The sequence below is a fragment of the Polyodon spathula genome, chromosome 12 (assembly GCF_017654505.1).
Source record: "Polyodon spathula isolate WHYD16114869_AA chromosome 12, ASM1765450v1, whole genome shotgun sequence".
Lineage (NCBI taxonomy): Eukaryota > Metazoa > Chordata > Actinopteri > Acipenseriformes > Polyodontidae > Polyodon > Polyodon spathula.
The window spans coordinates 9,480,102-9,490,426 of record NC_054545.1 but is presented as its reverse complement, the minus strand read 5'-3'; the positions used below and the strand labels follow the sequence as shown (position 1 = coordinate 9,490,426).

Genomic DNA, 10,325 nt, shown 5'->3' with positions numbered 1-10,325 from the left:
TGTATGCATCCAAATCCAAATAAACATATAATAAACATATAAGACTAATAAAAACTGTCAGTGGCATTGAATTGCTGAATGAGTTAAGAACAATTGATACCAGTCCTGTCTTACAGCCTGAAATGCATGTAAAATACCTGTGTACTTTGTGCACAAAATGCACATTTTAAATGTACAAAACCCCTTGGCATTTATGCTTATTGCAGTAACTGCTGATAACTTTTTTTTTTAATAATCTGTAATTATAAAAATAAATAATGGCGACAGAACTTTGTCAAACATACAGTTTGACCTACAGTAACAGTTTTTATGATGGCCAAAGTTTACCAACATTTAAAGCTTGATAGAGGGTAAGCTGGATGGATGCATTTTCTTTAAAGAAACAAACAAACAAATAAAAAAAATCCAATCTGGTCCTCATTCAGAGAATATACAGCCAGGCATAAACCAGTTATATACAGTTTTTGTTATACCGAAACTGCACACGTTGCCTCATTGCTATACAGCATATAGTGTGTCAAAGTCATTGTAAATTGTACCAGATGTGTTAAAGCTAAACATTTTTGAAGGGGGAAATGAATGAGAGTACCCTGATTTGACGTTACAGGGGGTCTTTGTTCATGGAGCGAAGCTAGCCTGAGTGTGTCCCAGAAGGTGAGCTGAGCCTAGTAATGCTGTTCACTGCTGCATCTGCCACATCTCTTACCTGATCTCTTTGCCAAAGATTTTGTTGTGAGTCCCCAGGAGCAATGTGCAATTTCCAGGTTTGGTATCTGCTGTTTGGAAACTAACTGCTTGGCTCAGCCCTGATTCTGTCCTTGCAGTTTAACTATCTTAAAAACGAAATAAAAAACTGTAATAATTACGATTAGAAATGTTAATGTTGCATCGAATTTGAGATATCCTGGGGCAAATAAAGACATTTATACCGAGTATCCATAATATGTGCAGCACAGTCCATTTGGGTGCCCCAATCCGCTGTATCTAGCACACTATTAGGGCCAGCCTTTAACAGCAAGGGGACAATGGGAAACATTGTAGAGATTTATTTATTTATTTATTTATTTTAAACCATGCAGCTGGATTGCTGCAGTTGGTTTTGTGGTTACTCTACTGACGTACATCTTTGCTTATGCTGTCTGTTTGCCAACATTAGCCAAAGCCAAGCAGTCATTTAGTTGGTTAGCTCTGCCAAAGTTTGAAATACCAGAAAAATAACACCATTTACCATGCAATTATTTTTGTGGGAAATTACATGTTGGGTCGCTGTTGTGATAACATGTACATGTACTCTTTTTCCTGAGATAGTGGAAAGCTGCATTGGGGTTTGAAGACAGCATTTAATATTTATGACATGATTTGCAGTGAAAGAGTGATAAGCAGCAGTTCAATATTAAATTCAACTTTTTTCAAAAAATCCTCTCAAATATATTCAGCAAATTACTGAAGTGCTTTCTGGAAAAAAAAAAGGATACCGCTTTTACAAAAATAAGGTCTTCTGAGAATGCAGCAAGCTTTTGTATATTGACTTCTAGAATACTAACACTCTGACTGCACTAGCAGTGCAAATAAACTGCATTCTAACTACAGATAGTGGCCACAGAAATGAAGTAAGCACACCATGAGGCAATATTATTGTGGCAAGGAGTTGAACCTGTTGACTTTGTGTGTCATTTGCTATTTTATGTTGTATATTTGGCCTACAGTTGTTAGCTGTTATCTAATTAGTTGCCTCTGTGTTTGGCGATGTTTGACTTTGCACACAATGCAGTTATAGTCTGACATACCCACTACCTTGTTGTTTTCACACTACTAACTTATTGCTAACTACTGTAGACCCTGTACACTGCGCATTTAATAGGTGTGGTCAAAGTTGCTTCAATGTATGGCCACACCCTTTATGCTGTCACATGTACTAATTTACTCCCATTGAATTACAAATGTTATATTAAACAGAGTCTTCCCCGGAGTGAGGGACAAAGCCTTGTTCGATATCCAGATTAAGTCGGCTCAGTGTGCTTTCTGGCCATTGAGCATGGACTAACAGCTGAGGGTGGAATCCAGTCTAGTTTTACTTAACAAGTGTTGTTAGGAAGCTAAAACAAGATGTTTGGGAGGAAAACAGGCTGTATGTTGTTGTAGTTTAATCGGTTTCATTTTGTTCCACGCTGATTCTGTGTGTGTCGTATTTGATCACAAGGCTGTTTTAAAAGGTTCAGTCTGGGTTAGTACAGCTGGTCTGACGTTCTTGTAATACTGCATGGGACACCACACACTCTCTTGAAGCCTTCAGCTTTTCTACTTTGATCTCGCCCTCCATTAAACTGCATGTATTATGGGAATTGCATTAACAAATTTATGAGATTTGTACATTTATTTATCAAGCAGTTGGAACTCCATAGGGGTTGCTGGGCCACCTCCTTAAAATCTTCTGAGTTTGATCTTCAGATGAGTTTCAGGCCCTGTGTATGATAAATAAAGTAGAAGCTGTGAATTTCTATATTAAGATATGCTGAGCTAGATACTGTACAATCAAGGCCATGAAGGCATACAGCATGTGTATAGAAAAGGTTATTATGGTATTGCGAGACTAAAGGTACAGTAGTATTTGCTAAAATGAATTGTGGATCCCTTTGTGCTTTAGTATAAATTCAGCTGCCCAAGATAAGTGATTCTCACACATAGATTGCGTTGCTATTTAGCTAAAGAGTTCATTTTTAATGTTTGGTAACTGGGCAAATATTCTATTATTATACTAAATGTGTAGCTACTGTAGCTGTAGAAGACATATGTGCTAGCCTATAGTTTTTGACAATTTGCGGTGTTTATTTTAAACACCGAATTTAATTATACACACTAGAAACTGTTTTGAAGCAATGAAATGCCACAACAGCAATTACCGTGAGCTGTCTAAATAACCTGGTATAAAGGCTACAGTGCAACACAGTGCTGTTTCTTTGCTGTACTGAGTGGATTTGGGGTTTTGCTAATGCTAGGATGCAGGAGGAGGATGAGGAGGCGTCCTTATGCATCAGAGCGAATTTATTAAGCGTATAGCATTTTCTTTGACAAGCATGGAATGGAATGGTATAGTTACAGAAAATTAGTGGAATGCATTATGTGACTCTGACTATTCAGTATTGAAAAGGTTCCACCTCCTACAAAATGACAAGACCAATTGATACATCTGTGGATCTGTCCATATTCCTCACCAGCAGCAAGGTCAAGGCAGTAAGGGATCAGAAGTATTTTATTTAGATTCATCCCCACCTGAAGAGTGGTTGCTAAGCTCGTAACTATGGTAGGTGGCAGTTTCCTCCCTGCCTCTATTCAAAATCAACCTGAGTGAGCTTGAAAAGCTAGTTTATTGAACCATATTAGCTGCTCAGAAGTCAATCTGCTTCTACATTGTCTTTTCTCCTATCTGTTGTCTAATGTCCTCATTTCTATTTTCATATATAATAGCCTGTAACATAACAGCAAACCTGAAGTGCCCATCCTTGGATCCTTCACACTTTTTTAAGTCCGTTGCAGTTTCACTGGTCCTGCTGTCAATCTTTGGCAGACGGTTCAGGCAGCAGCAGTCTCCTAGCTGGGTCTGACAGTGAGATTGCAGTAGTAGGTGAAAACTGCAGAATCCAGCCCCGGATCCTAAGCATTTCATGTTGAAAAGGGTGCGACTACATTTGCCAAGTGGATACTGAAAGCAAAACTCGGGATAACGCAGGATAACATATGAATTAAAAAAAAAAAAAAAACAGGAGCTGCGCGGTGTTTTGCAGTTCTTCCAGACAAATAATTTTATGGTAGTCAAAAAAAAAAAAAATGTTGTGTTGTGGATTTTGCCAGAATTGAATATGCTTTTGAGCGCTGTTCAGTCATCTGAAAACTGTTAGCACAGCAACAGCAGTCAGACAAAAGCAACATTTTATTTGTGTAAATACAAGAGTAATAACCAGAAGTGTTATTGCCTAATTATACACCTTTTTAGTGTACCTTTTCTTTGCATTTGTTTCTCATTTTCTAGTAATTAAGTTTTTTATTATCAATTAAAGTAATTTCAGCATTGTGCAGCATGTTTTTCATTTTTGCATTTTAGGTTAATTCTGTAGTAGTACTAGTCATTTAAGCTGCCTACGGTTCGTGTGAATGGAGTTTTACTTCTGTTGATGCTACCATATATTTGTGTCTATATATGCAATTTAGGAGACAAGGATAATAAATACTTCTATCTGCTTTAGGCTGAACTGTAACTGTACCCACAAGGCTGGAGTGCTCCTAAGGACCAAATGGATTATATGTTTGCGTACTGTATTAGATTCCAAAAACATGGATTTTCTATGCTGTAAATGTGCCAGGTGATAAAGTTTTTGGTGATACAGAAATACGGTTTCGTTTTATTATTACATGCTATCTAAGCCTATGAAAACTGGAAGGTCTGTATTTTAAAATACTGTAACATAATGGGTGATTGAAAAGGCTGAAACATTTATTAAAACAGCTATTTGTAAATTAATAGTGTTTTTTATTCATTCCTACAACATCATTATAGTGATGCCCCAGATTCTGCTCCTATTGTAACTTCTTGCAAACATCTTCATGGTGCCATTTCTACCCATAGGCTATAATCAAGACATGATTTAATAGCTGGTTGTAGAGATGATTCTAAAAGCGCATATTTTTTGTACAAGAGCTACCAGCAACACAAAATACAGGGAAATGGGAGGTCTCAGATGAATATGTGTTAGCATGTTTTATTAAAAGGTTGTCAACAAAATGAGCAAGGAGACTTGTTCAGGACCTTTAGGCTAGTTGTATTATGCTGAGCCAGATCATCAAAAAGTTTGCAATTACATGTAAAATTTGAATTATTTGCTGACAGCACTTTCAGTGTAACAGGCCTGTGCCATTGTCAATGCATAATGAGAGAATATTAAAGCATTGATATTAAAAGTATTTGGTGAACCCCTATGGAGCTAAGTGAGACAGGAAATGTGTCAGAATGTTATTCCAACAGGCACTTGAGGGCATTTTAGAGAGTTCTTCATTTACAAGGTATGAGATAATATTGATAATGCAACCTTTTAAAAAAAAAAAATTATAATCTTACTGAATTTCATGTATACAGTAACTGGGGCAATGCGTGAATTTACAAATTATTTTAATACTGCAAATTATCACTCGGTTCAGGCTAAAATGTCAGGAATTTGTACTTTAATTGAAGACACCATTAGGTTTTTAAGACTTAAGTTTACCTTTCATTGTTTAACTGGTGTGTGATCAAAGAGTCTTCACTTGACAGTGGTAGAAAAATTCAGAATTCCTGTGATCCCAGAAGTGTGGGTTAGAGTTATTATTTTATTTAATCTCTTGGGTATAAAAAGATGCCCTCGAGCTTGGAAACTTGATTTTCAAAATGCTGAATGTAAAGACAAAGGGCCAAGACATCCAGGAACTTAATAAATGCTACATCACACTTAAGGTAACACTACCCATAACCTGGTTAATAAAACCTCCATTTAAGCAGTCGACTGATTTGATTATTTAAGCAATGGAGAGCTTTCTCTTCTAGCCAACCTCCCTGTTGGGCACTCTTCATAGAGTTATACGGCAATTTTGTGTGTGTTTCTTTCTTTTTTAACTTTTCTGCGTAATCCTGTCATCCTGTTCTGACGTAAGCCTCTCGGTTGGTTGCTATGGTTACCAAGTCTCTTGTTTCTTTCACGTTCAGTGTACCAGTATTCTCCATATCCTTTAGGCCTTCCAGCTTAGGTTCATTGCTTACATAGTAGAATACCTCGCGGAGGTTGGACATTGTTCCCATTGAGCTGCACATATGAGTGCTCTCCTCATCACTCAGCAGGCAGTGGTTCAAAAAGTGTTTGAAAAGAAGCCTTTTGGAGGACGACAGGATCCTCCAGAATACTTTCAGCCTGAAGAAGAATATTATGAAAGTCGATGCTTGCATCATCTTCCAAAATAATTGAATGTATATAAATACTGGTATATACGGTAAATGAAGGAATACATTCTGCTAAACAAATGGCTTCTTTGAGAACAAGCTTGGATGTACTTTTTTTTTCCTGAGGATGTTTTCTTCGTTGTTTATTAATGATTTAAGTGGAAGAAACTCCGGAATGTTCCTGGGTTAATGATGTATATTGAATAAAGGCGTCTAACATCAAACATGTTGTCAAGAGAAACAAGTCTCTGGTGTATTTACTACGTTCTTTTTAACTGGTAGTAATAATTGTTGTCTCCATTTTGTAAACAAATTCAGCCATGCAGAAAATTAAAAAGAGCAGTCAAAAGCAGGTTATTTTTAAACTTATTTTGACGTTCCTTTACTTTATGTTTTTTATCTAACCAATACAAAAGAAGCCTCTAGTGTACAAAATAGCAATCACATTAGGAAGTTTTAAAAGTTTTAACATTTGTTTACAGAATGATTGACAAACTTTGTGGACCCGATGCTTCTCCTAAGCCACATCCTTTAGTAAATCAAAGATGCCAGCAGTGATTTTCAAACATTATCTTTGAGAGCTTTAAACGGATTTGTTCCAACTGGGTTCTAAATATTCATCTAAGTGTCTATTATTTTCTACTGCACATCTCATAGCCTAAAATCTCTTAAAGCTACTGAGAATTTAAATACCACTAATCTGGACTAAGTTATTAAATCCTTTTTGAGGACCTTTGTGTCCTTTGCAGCACACACAAACCTCCAAATGAGGAGCAGCATTGACAATTGCGCACTGCTAATGCACCTGATTATAAATGACAGAACAGACCTCATCAGTCAGTCCTTAGCTTCAGTATTTGGCAAAGACAGACACTGGTGTTGGGTTTGATTCAAGGATATGTTATTCGTACATATATAGAATCGATGCCCATACTTATTAAACTCTTAATAGCACAGTAGAGTGCACTTTGGCCCATGCAGCAGGTGCAATATAAACATGTCAGGTTTCTTTCATGTGCTTTATGAAATAAACATGCATAATTGTGCCTGCCAATACAGCAAATAGTATTGTAATATAAAGTAATATGCCTTTTTAGGTATATAAATTGATCAAAACCTCACACCGATCTAAAATAATTCATGAAGAGATGTTATATTAGTCATGTTGTATGGAAAATACACACAACACTCCTTACACACTCTCATTATATCTCATGATATTATGTCAAGCATCATTAAAATCACAGAACCCAAAGACACAGTATAATGATGCAAGATGTAGTAGCTCTTGACTGCCAGTAATGAAATGGATGCAGGTTTATGTGTAGGATAACCACATCAGAACAATCTGATTTCTTAAAAAAAAAAAAAAAAAAAGAAAGAAAGAAAGGGGAAAAAAAGACTAGCATGGAGGTTTCCAGTAGAGAGCTGTGTGTGGTCTGTGCTTTTTGTGTACGTGAGGTGCATGTAATAGGTGGAAATGAATTCCCTAAGCTGCTGGCAGGCAGCATGTACTTGTTAATTATTCAGGCGGATGACAAATGCAGAGCAGAGGTTCTCGCAAAGACAAAGTTTGTCTGATGCATGTTCAGTAACTGATAGGCTTGACATTCCGTGGTGTCTTATTCAGAGCTAATCCTTATACTCTGCCTGATGAGATGAGCGCGCCGAGTGCAGTCCTTTATAGAAGAAAATGCTCAAATTATAGGGAGCCCAGGGAACTTTAGTGCATTACATAAATCCTTTTACTTTGAATAATGCATTGAACACAAAAACTTGTTGACTGGTGTAAAAGAAAAAAGCAGGTGTTGCGGTACTATACTTTGATATACAGGTGAGTAAAGACACAAGTTACAAATGCAAATTTTCTAAAGGTCCGTCTTGTACACTATTTAGCCTAAGCCCACTTTGTTCCTTCTAAAATGATCTTGACTTGCTATTCATGTAATGTCAAGCATCACTGGCTTCTCTTATTAATATTTGTGCCCTCATACCAAGAGGTAGTGATTTGAAAATAATGACATATTTTGAAAAAAAAAAAAACAGTACAATCTCCAAGAACTTACACTGATTCATGTGTTTATTGTTTTGATAAAAAAAAGGAAATTGATTTTTTTTTGGTTCTGCCAAACCTTTATAAATAACCTGAGATGTAAACTTGGGTCCTAAACCCATGTGTAATTGGATATTGGGATATTAAATATAAATACAGCAGCAAGTTTAGAAGAGTGTTTTGTGTCCGTCCTATATTGTTTAAAACACTCATACACAAAGTGCTTAACCTATCATTTTGTTTTTGCCTGACAGCTACCAGCTAGAAATGCACAGCAACATTCAGTTGAACTGGTAAAAATAGCCTTCAACAGCTCTAGGTGTCAAGAATGAAGCTTAGTGCCCAGCAAACTAGGATTTATCTGTCACCTGAAGGATTGGTTTTTCAGAGATCTGGTCATTTTTCCAGTAAAAGGAAGGCAGAAGCACCCTGCGTTATCTAAATTGACTCGGTGTTTAGAGAATTTACCTGTAAGTGTCATTCACCTTGAACACTGCAGTTGACATCAATACAAATGCCTCTATATCACTAACCAGTCACCCCCACCCCTGAAGGCACTGTAAAGTTACAATAAAAATGTCAGCTCCTGTTTGTTGTGGTTGGTGTAGTTTTGTGGTAAGAGGCTCCTATGCAGTGACATTGTTCTGATTATTAATCAGGCTCTTTCAGCCATGAATCAGCTGCTTACCCTTGTTTTAATTCCTGTTCAACCTCATTGAGTTTATTGTGCCACAACAAATCCACCAGGATAAGGCTAATTGCGAAGTTTAATATACATCTTGATTTATGTTCCTTTTGGAATTGCATACCTTTTATTCAACTTTGCTTTAAAGCACTACTCTGAAATATGTGCCTGCCTTAATAGAACCAAGCTATACTGCAAGGACCCAATCTCACACAGTTAACCATGTCTTCACCTTTTTGGTATTTTGTCTCATGAGTCCATCGTTTTTTTATTTTGTTTATTTCTCTGCATGTTTCTTTTACCTTCAAAACTGATGCTTGATTATATGCAGTAGACAACTTTCTTAAAACTGTAACCATACATTTATTATGTGTTCCATGTTCTTAATGATTGTTTGTTGATTGATCAATTATGAACCAAAGCCATCCAGAATTCAGCCTGTGGAAATCCTTTGAGATGAAGCATGTTATTTTCAGCAGTGTCTTTATAATAAAGCATACATTGATCTGTGGCAGAAAATAATAGAACCATGCATTATTATGTAGTATTTTATCCTCAGTGTAGCTTTAGTTGGTACAGTATAAAGAGGAAACATCAACAAGACTTTAGCTTGGAAGGAGGCATTTTAAAATGTTAAATGTGTAAAAAAATCAAATACAATCGGATCACAGGTGTGCTTGCATACGGCTGGAGCAGTTTAACTGCTGCTGTGACACATTCTCAGTCATAAGGCAAGTTTTCCAGAAAATTTTTTAAAGGGAGCATGTGAGCAGTTTATTTAATACAAAGAGCAGACAGGGTGAGATTTTCCCATATGTGAGAAAAAGTGTATAATTTAAAATAGTGAGTAATACTGGTCTTATTTAGATAAATGGGATAACTCTCCAGTTTCTGGCCATAATTTAAATGTGCAATTTTGTGGTTCTGCTGTTTGACAACATGTTTATAGAACACAGCCATTGCAAAACAGAGAAAATTGCAATCATTGACACAGCCCCACACCAAATCAAATTGTAGTTATTTCCAGCTAAGATTAAAACAATAATTTAATTGACATTTCAACTGTTCTACCATACTGTCCCCTCTCCAAAAAGCATGTACGCCTTTCAGATCTGTAGTGTGTTCGATGGTCCAACTTTAATACAAGCTTGCTGCATGAAACAATTACAATGCCTACTGGTATCTATTACTGTAAATCCACTACTGTAAAAAAATAAATAAATACCTAAATAAATACTGAAGTAATGGGTTAAAAAGGATTGCATTCCTTTACTGCTAGCCCTCTAATCGTTGTGCTATATACCACTTTGCATCATACATCCTATTTATATGGGTTAGTATGTACAATAGACCACTCATACAAGGTTATTTCGATTGTTGATAGGGCTGAAAACATGTGGTTAAAGTGTTTTGAAAGAAGTTCAGGAATACAATACAGAATTAACTAAAATGTAGTACACTGAAACATGCTTTGTATATACAATGCTTTGTTATTGATTTTTACATACATGTGATTTTCATTTAAAAAAGTCCCTTTCTTTAAATGCCTGGTTATGTCTGTGTCTAAGTTCTGTCAATTCTCTAATGATGTTTAATGTTAATGTGTGAAACTGAGAAACCGTGTC

General features: G+C 36.3%; 1 protein-coding gene across 2 annotated transcripts in view; it reads left to right on the top strand.

The window, feature by feature from the left end:
* Positions 1-10,325, top strand: part of LOC121324686 (neuronal PAS domain-containing protein 3-like) — a 231,108-nt gene that overhangs the window by 41,225 nt on the left and 179,558 nt on the right. The gene's annotated exons all lie outside the window — the stretch shown is intronic.